Genomic DNA, 14178 nt, shown 5'->3' on the forward strand with positions numbered 1-14178 from the left:
ATAGGTCAATGTCCTTGTACCAACTTTGAATAAAATCAGTTGAGATATGCCTGAGTTATGGCTCCGTACATGACAAAATTGTAATAAGATTGCCGCATGGCAGCCATATTGATCACAAATTGATGTGCATATGTATGATGAAGGTCAATGTCCTTGTACAAAATTTCAATAAAATCAGTTGAAACATGTCCGAGTTATGGCTCTGTACATAAAAAATTGTAATAAAATGGTCGCACAGCGGCCATATTGGATCATATCACAAAACAAATGGACGTGCATATGTATGACATATCAAATAATCCTTGTACCAAGTTTGAATGAAATTGCTCCATGTATCTCTGAGGTATCTGCTTTAACGGACGGATGCATGGACGGACAAACGCACACACTGACACACGCACGGACGCACGGACATGACCAAACCTATAAGTCCCCCGGTCGGTATCTGTGGGGACTAAAAATACAAGCATCAATTTAGTAAAAATATGATTCATGTTTTTATTTACATATTGGTTTGCTATTGACTTAATTAATTTGTTCTTACTGTTTATTTTATCATGATTTATCTTTACTTTTATCACTATGGCCATCATTATTTCACGTTGCTTATTTGTTCTGTATGAACCCCTTTGTGTTTTTGGCACTTTCACATGACCGGGATTGGTCATCACATGATGCTCCCTTACCATAAGTTCTAATTTCTTTAAACCATTATGGCCAGGTACTTTACTATACCGGTCCATTCACTTCCTAATCTCATGATGGATACTCTCTACACCGTTCTGTGAGGAAACCAAAGCCAAACCCTGTGTTTTCAATCTGGTCCATTCACTTCCTAATCTCATGATGGATACTCTCTACACCGTTCTGTGAGGAAACCAAAGCCAAACCCTGTGTTTTCAATCTGAGGGATGACATAATCTTCAACATATGCATTTTGGGAGGTACACTTTCATTAGGAAAGTGTTCTCTGTAATATGCCATTAAATATGATATGTTTGAACTGAGAATGCTAATATATTCATCTGACATTCTATTGCTTGTACTCTAAAGATTATGGCAGGCAGCAAATTTTGAAAATATTGGCTTATACAGACCACAAATGTGTGCAGCCTGTTCATTCAGCTGTGGGCATATTCTTGCTGTGGTCCTGATGACGCTCTTGCACAACGTTTGAATGTTTTCTTCCTGAAACACAAAAAATAAAAAAGGATATGATAACTTTCTTTCAAAGAAGCAAACAGAGTTGTTTCACTGAAAGTAGGTCAAAATAATGTAGACGAAATACATCTTCTGTAGTATATATATATAACACACAATAAATCTGACACTGAAAGCTTGAAAATCATGACAAGCAGAATACTGAACCTTTTAATGACTTTAGCAACAAAACAGTGTACAGTTGTAAAACACATACTTTACAGCACTTGTTCACATGATTTCCGATGAATGCCTGCCCGTGGTAAGAATGACGTCCAACACCAAATGACTGCAGAGCTTGGTCAATACCGCAGACTACAAAACCACATTGTTTTGGCAGTTTCGCTTTTACGTCTGTAGCTTCAGATATCTAAGAAAACAAAGACTGCACTACAAATGTGCACAAGCCAAAATTCTGAAAATGCAGCATAGACATGACTGTGCACTTGAGATTACAATGTTATTGCTGATCATCACAAATATGATCTTACTTCTGGTATCAATATGCCATTTTCAAAGATGAAGGAGACCCTCTGAGATCTCAGGTTGCTAGATAGGTTATCTGTGGGTGTTATCACATGATACAGGCAATTTAACACCACGCTGAACAAACATTACATGTTTATTTAACATGGCAACTATTCCAGTTTGATAAAAAGTTTGACTTGGCTAGCAACTCACTGCCACTGAAATTAATTGTGTCTCACAAGATGTCAAAATTAGCACAAAATCATGTATTTTTATTTTGTTAATGTAGTGTGGTCTTCTATTCATAAATACTAACCTTCCTGTCAGCTTCTTCACTGAGTTCCTGCACTTTCTCCTGGGCTTTTTAACTTTGCCCAAGGTCATTAGTGGGCGGTCTGCCATCATCTTCATGTTGTCGTCATCATCATCATCTCACAGTCATCATCAGCAAGGAGAGCTCTTGTCAATACTATCAGCCAAGGTCTTAGCTTCTTCTTGGAGTTCTTTCGCTTCACACTGTAATGTCTCGACTTGTTTCAACATGGCCACATATGTGTCAAATCCAGCAGGCTTCCGCACGGGTTCATCAATGTCATCATCTCTCTCCAGAGTCGTGATGATCTTGATATCCAGTACTGCACAGCTAGCTTCTATCATGGTGAAAAACTTTTAAAACAAGCCAGGACTGATGTGCAACCCCGGGACTGCAACCTGTGATAAAATATAAGGGTTAGCTCATGTATCTTTTACTTTTAATATATGACAAATCTTCCCGTAGGAAACGTGCAGATCTTCATTTAGCTGCAGCAGATCGGTTTCAGAGCTGTGACAGCTCAAACCAGCTTTAATGCAGATCTGCACAGAGCGTTTGGAGCTGTCATTAGTCTGCTGCAGATTCGAGTGTCTCTGGAAGATGAAATGCAGACTTGTGCAGCTCTTGCCGATCGGTCAACAGCCGTTATGCAGCTCAAAATCGTTCGAAGTAAAACTTTGTTGACACTACAATTGTCACAGCTCTATGGCAGCTCGAAACAGTTCACTGGCAGCAAAACATGAGCCAGTCAAGGTATATATAAGGGTAGGCACCACCGTAGTTGAGTTTTTCGTTTCTAGTAGAGTGAAGTTATAAGGACGGTCAGGTATTTAATGAGTTCAGTCCATTTTCAAATTAAAATTTGCGTGCGTCCGTTTTGCGATCTCGGCTCAGAAAATTGATCGAGTACGCGTGTACGTGTACATGTAGTGTATCAGCGTAATCCATATGGGCACACATATAAAACGCCGGGAAAGCCCTGTGCATCAATGAGAAGTTGCCTTGTAATTATCAACGTGTCTTCCTCAGAATCATTGTTCATTCGATGGTAAGCTGTGCTCCGTTTTACCTTTGATATTTGTAGATCCGAGCACCGCTACTTTGCTACTCCCACAGGTCCGAACATCAAATCATAGACCCTTGAGAAAAAACGTGTACGTTGCATTGCATGTTGTTGTTGGTTAGGCTGCATCACGCATGATGACGTCATTTATCATGTGAAAAGTTGTCCGCGATTGGTCAGATTCGCTAAATGACCCAGGTCACGCAGGTCAAAGTGTTAGCGGCAAGACACATCGACCGTTAATCTACACGTATTGAATTAGCTTCAGGGTTACTCTGTCATGTTTCTTTGCTAAACTTGGATGAAATTTCGCCGAAAATGTATCCAAACTTTGATAAAATGGTAGCAAATTGAACGAGTATACTTGACGACATATTCAACGTACCAATAGGTCTCGCCGTCAGGAGAAATGAGGTCAAACTATGGATATATTGCCTGCAATTGCAAACGGCATTGCAAACGCATACCGATCCCAATGATACTATAGGTAAGTTACTTTGACATATCTCCTTCATATGCGTTTTTTATTTGTACAGACTTTTCTGAATATTACATTCGGTATATCGATGATATCTAGTTGCTTCAAAGTTCAAGCCAGGCATCATTAAAACTGCCTATTTGCGATTGTACGGTTCAAGAAGACAGGGTGCTGAAATAATATACACAGTCAATCCAACACAATTGTCATCAATAAAATTGCCGATTTTCGATCACCATGTAATCAGTGTTTCATCTAGGCTTTTGATCTGCTTCATGAAAATGCTGTTGAAACAATATACGCTGATTTTGCATATGAAAGCCTGCCAGTTGAGAGTTACGTGTACGTTCACAAAGTTCATTGCCCTAGCCCGATACGGTTTCTGTGTCACATTATCTCTGTACGATTGAGAAAAGGAGACAAACTGAAGTTTTTATGCATTGTATGGATGTCTATAACACTCTGAAAATAATTCTGATAGCAAAATCGACACGAACAATCGTACTTATTGTCACAGAAACGTGTTCAGTGCAGACGGCATGCAATGAAAGTCACAAGCAAACTGTGGTGTCAATGGCCCACACAATGGGTCCTGTTTTTGAATTCAGTGAACAGACAAACTTATTTTTCGGGGCAAATAAACCCGTACAAGTTACAAGTTAAGTTCCCCAAAAATTTTAAAATCCCCTCGAAAATTCCAGTGGAAGGGGACCAATCCCCCCACCCTGGTGTTGTATCCTAGATGAAACACTGTGTACCGGTAATATGGTTTAGTCTTTGCCAGCCTGCAGCCTTGCTTCACTTTCTTTTTCATCGACAGGCCTAACTGGCTTATTGATATTAAAGTTCGCTAATGTAAATTCTCACTGGATTTTAAAAGCTACGTGAACCTTTTGTCTGCACTTAAGCACTGTAAATCATATATTTTCACATTTCAGTAACTTGTGTTTCTCATTCTTCTATCATTTCAGAGTTCATCTGTGACTGGTATTAAGGCTTCACGTTGAAGGAAAACTTCACAGTTTTACACTATAAAAGTATCAAAAACGCGAGCGATTAAGCGTAGCCCTACATGTAGCATTGTGTCGTTTCAGCATGGAAATCCCTTGGTTTGAGTGAGTAAACAGAATTTGTAAACATGTTTGCTGCGAAGTGATTTTACATAAAGTAACACTTTTATTTCCCATGGTCCATCTGGGTGAATTGTATCTATTTAAATTACATCCTAGCGATTCTTCTTTCTCATTAAAGGGAAATAGTCGTTGGAACTGCGCTCAAAGGTTGTATGGGACCATACGACCCATGGCAACAATGTATCCAAGGCACAATGGTGATTGATGAAGGTTAAAACATGTCTGTCATAATCTATCATCGTATAATTTTAATGTTGCAGCTATGATGATGAGGTGCATCTTGATATCGAGCACGAAATACATTGTTTGTAAACAAGAAACTTGCACAGGCGCAGTTCCGACGACTATATCCTTTAATGCCAAAACAAATGTGTATTGCTTGATATATAGTTTGATGTCCTTTCCATATAGAGGATCTCAATTTCATTACTACTACCGGTATTTGTTCAAAGCTTCCTATATTTATTCTATACATCAGAATAACTTTTGTTGGAATTGATAAGTACTGGAAATATTTGAATAAACTACAAGAACTTTGATCTATTTTACAATGCTGAGATTAACTCTTCACAATTTCTCAGAAGAAGTTTGATTCATCAAACAATGCTGAGGTAAACATCTCACAATATCTCCAACATCAGTTGTTCATGACAGTAAACTTGGACTAGTTTGTACTAGTTTTGATATAACATTATGCTAGCTTCATAAAGGTTTTAGTGTTTTTCCTTTGTTGTATTCAGTGTAATTTTTCCCGTAACCTTTAGTAATAAATGAGTGTTTCTTCATCCTACATCAGGTGTTATCTTTTTTTACTCACATGTGAGCTAGTTCACTGGTATGGTAACTTTGATGAGGTGTGTCACATTTATCTAACAGGGTGACGAGGATCTCCGCTGCTTGTGTTGTATTGTTGTGAGCCATTGAAGTGAGCATGACATGAGGTAGAAATAAATATATTTTTGTGTGTACAAATAAAATATGACCCATTACATGCAGTATGATAATGGTGAATGAGCAATGTCCATTTTGAGCTGTTATATGTCTTCAGTGGTCTAATATGAGCTGCTGTATGTCTGCAGGTCAAAAGTCATGGGCTGAAAGTTGTCTGCAATGAGCTGTGGTATGTCTGCAGGTCAAAGGCATGGGCTGAAAAGTTGTCTGCTATGAGCTGCTGTATGTCTGCAGGTCAAAAGTCACGGGCTGCATTTGAGCTGTCATGTGTATGTCATTGATCTGCATATCATGCCCCATGAGCTGCAATTTGCAGCTCAAAGCTAATTATATATGCACAAAATCAGACCATTTGCAGATATCTGCAAGTGATCTGCTACAGCCGAGCTGCGAAGATCTGCAACAGCCATCTGGCAGGTCTGCAGGTTTGGTAAGGGACGTAACATTCATACCTACCTATTTATGAAGAAACACTACATACAAATATACAACAACTAGATTGATCACAAATGCTGACATATGTGCTGGCTTCATTGTCAACTTGTTTTCGCATATAGCTTCACTAATAAACTTCTATTTGTGCACACCTTATGGACATAGTGGCATGCATGCATGTAGATTGGTCACAGTGTGGTCTGCTGAACTGTTCAGAGAAAGGTAAAGTGAACTGATTGAAACAGAACAGAGCTATATGTTAGTTGGTCAATGGAAGCAAACAACATAGTGGATTGAATTGATTAGTACATACTCTGTGCAGTGGTACATTGAAAAGTGGCTTTCTGACACTAATGTAGTGCTGCATGGCATGCCTTAGGTTTCCACCAGTTGAAAGACATTCACTGTGACATTTTCTGATGTCATCAAGTGTTCTCTTCTTCATTGATGACAATGGTCATTCCTCCTTCGGCAACTGTGCTTGTTCCTTGTTGATCACACACCCCATAAGCAAAAAATTTCCCTAAAATATTTCAATGTGAGGAAGACAAGGAACAAAAACTGACATAATTTCTTAACAACTTTGGTGGGTATAGACATGACTGGTGTTCATGAAGTCAATTTGATGTGCATGTGTGAACTCTTGGAGAGGATGTACCTGTAATATGCAAACTTATCAATTTAATATTTATTTCAAAGAAATTCAAGGTTACTACATTTTCATTGCCAGTATACATAGCATAGTAATACTATGTGTAAGAATTAAATTGAGAAATAAACACAAGAATTTCTACAGAGGAAAACAATCATTTGTCAATAGCTTGCAAATATTTATTAAGATCTGACCCACTGTGTACCCCTTCCTTTAAATTTATCTGACTAATCAGTGTTAGCTGTGAATATCTTAAGTCAACGAAAAACTACAACAAATTATCATAATTGTGTTCTACATTTCATACACAATGCATGCTGATTATTAACATACGCACATATTGCAAACTGATAGGTCAAGGATGTACACATATAAATCATAGGTAAAACTGAAGTGTACACAATAAACTGCCTGTTCTGTCAGTGCCTCAACTTTTCTTATGTATAAATCATAGCATGCAAGTATACATTCATACCATTTGGTCCAGACAATCCATAACTCTTGGCCAGATACTCATAATTCCCATCATCCGTGCTAATAGTGTCTTGTCCCTGAAAGAAATCAAAGTGGAATGTAAGACAATTTTACACACCATTCTAAATTAATGCCCATATTCTACACATCAATGCATTTTGTACATGCAAGAAAACGACTTTGCCTTTTGTACTATTTAATGTCGGTATCATATTTATGATGCATAAGTTTGGTCGGATTTGCACATGTTTTTCAGATTTTTGGATCAGCAGTATAATGCATGTATTAAACTTGGATAACCAATATGTATGTATCTTAAGTTCCAAATATTGTACCAAAATAGATATACGGTACAATCTGTTCATTGTTCAGTAAAACACAGTATGCATGTTTAGACTTACTTCCACTTTGTGCCATCCAGTTTGCCAGCTGACCTCTGTTAACAGCTAAATCTATTTCTAAATTGTAATAGGAATCAGGTGCTGCAAATGTACTCCAAATCACTGTATTATCTGCTACATTTGGATTACTGATGTTAGCAACTTGGTCAAACCATTCTCATGGTTCCCTGACCCTTGTCCCCACCTAACTTTATCCAAATTTCACTGGTAGGTATTGTACCATGCCAGGTAAGTTTGCTAGACCTGAAGACAAATGAGAACAAGATGCAAAAACAACAGTAACACATATATTCAGTAATATGTGATAACAAGATTACTTATCCACAGTCTTTCTCTACATGGTCAAAATAGAGTTTGCACATAATCCCAAAAGTCTGACTGTAAGCCTGCTGTCCCAATATTTATACCCATATGCTTATATAAGAGCATATAAGAACAATCTAGAACTTTTATGACATGCTAATTACTGTTCTAAAATTTTCTCTCTTACACAACTAATTAAATTTCCAGAACATTCCAAACATGACTAATTAAATTCATGGTTGTGAGGTCAATAAGCACAGTGACCTTGAGAATGTTCCAGGCTAATTAACTTCAGGTCATGATGAGTGTGGGGGAAAATGACCTGCATAACATACCTCACTTCCAATATTCACATGCCATGCCTTGAAGTAACGCATATTGTTCCCATAGCAATTTTGAAGTGAAGGCCAGCACCTGGAGGTATGTCAGGAGTGAGTCCCAAGATCTGGAGGATTTCCTTCTTGTCCTTTTGTTGGTGTCTCACCTCCTCTCACTCAGCTGCAGCATCGCATCACCACCACTGACAATGTCTCTCCTCTGACTTAACTGCAACACCCTCTGACGTCTTGTCTTAGTGCTAGCTTCTGAGGTTGTTTTTCGTGGCTTTGGTGTATATGTTAAACACAATGGCTGAAAAAAATCACACCAAAAATTGAAAAAAACCAAATTTATCTTTCAAAAGTATATGTGGGTGATAAATTCATGAAATTGGACTAGCTCATTACTTGATGAAATTAATTTGTTGAACCACTACCAGGTCACACATGTACTACAAAACCAAATAAATGTTATTACAAATACAAATTTACAAATTATCATATTCCATGATAGCTTTATCAGAAGAATTTACTCCAAAATCTAACTGTATTATTGATATGTGGGTATAGATCAGCAAGAGTAATGCTGGTAAAAAACTCACCTGGCCCTTGGTTTTAACCTTTATCAAACTATCATCACTTCTGTTTGCTTCTAATTTTTTCTTGACAAGTGTTGTTGCCATTTCTTCATACTGTGGCAGCATATGCACCGCTGATACATTCTGCAACACAATTTCTGCGGCCTTCACTGCACATATATTGTTCTGCCTATCCCTCGATGTTTCATCATTTGATGTCTCGGTATTGATTGGGTCAGGAATGGGGACTGGAGTAGGGTGGCTTCTGAAGGGAAATGGGCTCACTGACGAGTAGCAGTGGTCTCCAGCAATGGACTGGTAAACACACCGTTCCGTGTTGTGTTGCAGATCTTGCAGTGGCACAACTGACTTACAACCGACATTCCCATAATCACATGTGACTCGTGCCATTTGATAGCATGTTTGCAAAGGCAATGGGGGGGCTTACAAAAGATTCACAATAATAGAGAGACGGCACACAGGACAGGATGAAGAAACTTGCAACCACTGACACAAACATTCAGCACAAACACATGTGGTCCATCACACAAGAGTTGTATTGCTCCATCTATTATGTCTTTGCAAATGGGACACTCCATTACTTCAATGAGATCATTGAACCTCTGTCACTGCAAGGGAATGAATATTCTCATCTTTTTCCTGCCCTCTGTTTTACAGCTGCTGTTAGATTTGTACTGCCATGAGTTTCACTCTCTAGTTTCCCAGTCTTTCCTGTCTCCTTGCCAGTGATAACAGAAATGTCACTGCCTTGGTTTGATTTGGTCTGCCCCTGTTTTAACTGAAATTACTGTCTTTCTTTTTCTTTCCTGCCTTACACAATGCATCACACACCGCACATCTCCTTACGCTACAGTGTCTGGACCACTTCACTACGTGTGTCCCTGGCCGATAGGTTTTGTTATTGCTTTCTGCCTGCTGCCATGAAGCAATGACTCTCTTTTAATACAGACACAACAAAAATTGGACGAGTGAACGTCAAAATGTCTTCACTAACCGGTACTCTGAAACAATTCTTTAACTCCATGATAAAATTGGAGCCTGGATAACTTGTGCCATTTATTTTCCGTGCACAAATACGACACCGGTTTTTTAGCACACGAGCATGAAATTCGAATGACATTTTCACAGTCTAGGCCAACAGACGATTGAAAAAGGCGCCAGAAAATATGCCAGTGTGTAAACAAACCATTACCAGGGAGATATGCATGATGGTCCGAAAAACTATTCTCAACTTCAACGCACATATGGACGTAAATAAAAAACCCACACGCATAAAAAATAACCCATAACAAATCACGCCATAAAATGTACAGATTAAATCACTGCGGACGCGTTTATATCGGTTTCAATCTTGTTAAAATTGATTAACTTAAATCTGAACCTCGTAAATTACACAACACATTAATGAAATACTTACAGACCGCCATGCTTTATGTTATCAAGTTGTCTCCTGCAAATATCGTGAGGTCAAGGTAAACTAGCGATAAACATGCTGAGTATGCCACCTTGTTAATTGACATCAGCTTTCACTATCACATTTGAATGCATTTTTTTAATGTTTATGGGTCAGAATTCGAGCAACAACACGCGCACGGTGAGCGATCGTCTCGGTATGCACACGATGGCCACCATCACTGAGAGTGCGTTCGGCTGTTCGTTATTTGTTTGCTCAACCTAAGTTGCAAAGTCGGCCGCGTTCACTGATCACTGCGTCTCACGTGACTAGCTAGACGCAGCACGAAGTGAGCTTGTCACTGAGGCGGGGACCAGCCAATCGGCCGCGCCGGAAGCAAAACACAGGTGACGTAGTCTGCCAGTATGAGCATGCGCAATTGAGCCTGCAAGCGCCAGAATGTGTTTATTAGTACCGTAGAACTGTCTCGTGCTATCATGTTGTTGAATTATAAAATGTGTGCATGTTGACAGAAACTGGAATTACTGCAGAGAAAACTTTCCAGGACATCACATGTAAGTCTCTAAGGTACCAAGTAGGACGTTTAGGAAATCCTTTCAGAAAGTTCACGCCACCTGTGGCCATTTTGTGGAGTATAAGCTTATAGTTAGGCCTATACGTACCTGGAGCGTATACAGTATTTCTACTGTACAGTGAACATATCGCCGGATAATATGCGATGGAATTTTGTGTTTCACGTCGTTCAATCATTCAGATGTAAATGCCACCCTTCTTAAAACTTTGAAAAAAACAGGGTGACAGATTTGGAATGCTAAATGTTATATATCATGAATGGCGTAATTTAATGAGAAGACATTGGTATTCGAGCACGGCTAAAGTTCTGGATTCTAGAACTCTCATCATGGACCGTGGTTGTATTCAACAATCGAGAGGGCTAGGGTGAGTCGAACTTTTTCCTATGTCCATGTAGCACTTGTGCAAAAATAAGCGAATCCACAGGCCTTTGGCGAATCAATAAATGCGTTTTTCACCAAGCTGAAAGGTTGAAAGATCCGTCCGTCACTTTTGGACGAGGTAGATAAATGCAGTCAAACCCAGCTGGGCACATAATGTGACTTTGTTCTGGAAATTACGAAGACGACCGGCCATGCGGTGGAACTTTGCAACAAAGTTTCAATATCTGAACTGACGTACTTGAATGACAGGCACAGGAAACGATGGCCAATAAAAACGCATTCTCGTTGCATTTTGATAATAATGTATCAATCACAATGACACAGAAATTATGCCTCCTCCCGGCAGAAGGGCCATGGCCAATTTTTAGCCCTGCTACAGTATGTCTCAGTGCTGAAAAGGCCTTGTCGTCAGGTTGTCATGGCGACTTTTTAAATTTGCATACAACTCTGAGAGTGACACGGGTTGTTAATAGGTCACAAAACTTTTGAGTCCCACTGTCATCCATTATACCTGTTTCCTTGGGTATTAAAGGTGTGCAAGTATACACATCAAAAGACTAGAAAATTCACTTCATGGGCAGAATCTCGTAAAATAGCCTTTCCTTGTCTGGTTAACGAAAAAAGATACCCCTGATCTAAAATATGCGTGGTTTTAAATAAAAAAACTCTGATTACCTAAATGGTTACCATGGCAACATGAAACAAAAATGAACATGGAGTTCATGCTGTGATTAATACACGTCGCAGAGCATTTGCATAGTAACTGGGATTACTTTTAATGGAATTTGGAAAAAATTTGAAATTTTAAAACGCAAATAGGTTACTATGGAAACACAGGGCAGTAAAAATGGATATCATATTTTGTCTTTCTTACCCAAAATAACCCTTTGGTATAATATTTCTGTTGATTACTGGATTTTTACACTGGATATTTGGTCTTTCTAACCCAAAATATCCCTTTGATATAACATATTCTGTTGGTTACTGGATTTTAGGTGGAAATCTTTAAAAACTGGTAATTATTACTCCTGAATTGTTACCATGGAAACATCTCACGTTAAAATGAGTGTGATTTTGTTGATGTGCTAACAAGAAAAACCCTTATTATCAATTGTTTTACATCAATCAATAGTTCTTTAATAGGAATTAGGGAAAAAGTAACATTTTCAATCCCAAAATAGTTACCGTGGCAAATCAAGACATTAAGATAAGTCTTCTTTTTGTGTTCTCTGACCTGAACTCCCCCACTAGGTGATTTTCATATCAATCAAAGTAAGTTTTCATGGGATATTAGAAAGACTGAAATTTTCAACCCCTCAAAATTGTTGCCATGGAAACATTGAGCAGTGAAATCGATATCATATTTGGTCTTTTCGACCCAAAATACCCAAATGGTGAAATTTTCACGGAAATTGAACCTATTATTATTCGCGTTATTATTTCTATATAATCTTATATTAATTATTATTATTACAAGTTTAGGGGCTATAAGTATTATATAGAAATCTAATACAGTTCCAGAAGCTGTGTTGGAATTCTGAAAAAGATAGGTGATGTTTATTTTAATTTTGTCAATGGGGTGACTTCCAATTGTCATACGTGCAGCGCAGAATTATGCATCATAATGTTCGGGGAGAGAGCGGATATCATTAACTCAAGGGGTAATGCTTGTCGGAAAAGTGACATTAAGCAGTTTAAGCGATACCAGCAGGCCTAGACTTTTTTACTTTTGTGCGAACTTCATGGATACACGTTCAATCAATTTAATTTTGTTTCTAGTTTTCTTCCATCAAAACTCACGACTATGAAAAAGATTTTCAACATAAATTAACAATCTCTCTCTCTCTCTCTATCTATCTCTCTTTCTCTCTGTGCAGTGAAATTTCTTCTCTGCGACCACCGAACCTCGTAAGCATCATATTGGCATTGCAGAATAAACCTTTTTTTTGCATCTCGCATGTTTCGCCCTGGCAGAGTAGTCTGGCAGAGAATGCGATTTGCGTTCATCACTGTTGGAACACGCGCAATTCACGCGCACGCCCTTCAGAGAGCATGTGTAATTGACTCTATGTGCGCGTGTCAGTAATGCTCGTGCTATCGTGTCGTTGAACAGTTGAATGTTGACAGAAACTGCAATTACTGAAATTACTGGAATACTTTGACGCGAAGTACAATAACATTTTGTGTTATAGGACGGTCTTTAACCTTTGACCTAAAAACACCTTTACGTCAATGCAGGGAAATACTTCTAAACATTCGGTACTCACAAAGTTAGTAGTGGTGAATCAAAAGCCTGTGAATTTGGGTGAAATTATGCTGCAGACCTACAATTTCTAACACATAAGCTTACACTGCGCTGCGCGGGTTTGAAATTTCGTTTTGTGCGCTTAGCGAACACGCTTAACGCGTTCTCAGTTTGCTTGTGATGGCTCAGTGCAGTGCAGGACGGGCATCCCCAAAAAACTTTAATTTTGATTTTTTCGAGGTAAAATTGAATTAAAAAAGGTGTATAATAATAAGGGTATTCCAAAAATACCGGGATTATGTCCGAGTACATTTTTAATAGGAATTAGGGAATAAGTAATGTTTTCGATGCCAAAACAGTTTCCATGGCAACTTGAAACATTAAAATAAGTCTGGTTTTTGTGTTCTCTGACCCGAACTACCCCACTAGATAATTTTCATATCAATCAAAATAACTTTTCATGGGATATTAGAAAAATTGAAATTTTCAACCCCTAAAATGGTTACCATGGAAACATGGGGCAGTGAAATCGATATCATATTTGGTCTTTTCGACCCAAAATACCCTTATGGTGAAATTTTCACGGAAATTGAACCTATTATTATTCGCGTTATTATTTCTATATAATACTTATATTAATTTATTAATTATTACAAGTTTAGGGGCTATAAGTATTATATAGAAATCTAATAACAGTTCATTGAAGCTGTGGGAATTCTGAGAAAGAAGTGTTCGAATGCAGGCCCTTCGTGGCAGTTCTGGGCACGCACAAAACA

At 38.4% G+C, this 14178-nt stretch overlaps 1 long non-coding RNA gene across 1 annotated transcript; it reads right to left on the reverse strand.

Moving 5' to 3' along the window:
* Positions 1–1077: 1077 nt before the first annotated feature.
* On the reverse strand, positions 1078–2057 carry LOC139124890 (uncharacterized). The gene is made up of 3 exons (XR_011550084.1): positions 1985–2057; positions 1418–1570; positions 1078–1188 (listed from the first exon to the last, which is right to left on the reverse strand). It is a non-coding gene; the product is annotated as an uncharacterized lncRNA (long non-coding RNA).
* Between the last annotated feature and the right edge of the window lie 12121 nt (positions 2058–14178).

Source organism: Ptychodera flava (assembly GCF_041260155.1).
Source record: "Ptychodera flava strain L36383 chromosome 23 unlocalized genomic scaffold, AS_Pfla_20210202 Scaffold_24__1_contigs__length_23054250_pilon, whole genome shotgun sequence".
NCBI lineage: Eukaryota > Metazoa > Hemichordata > Enteropneusta > Ptychoderidae > Ptychodera > Ptychodera flava.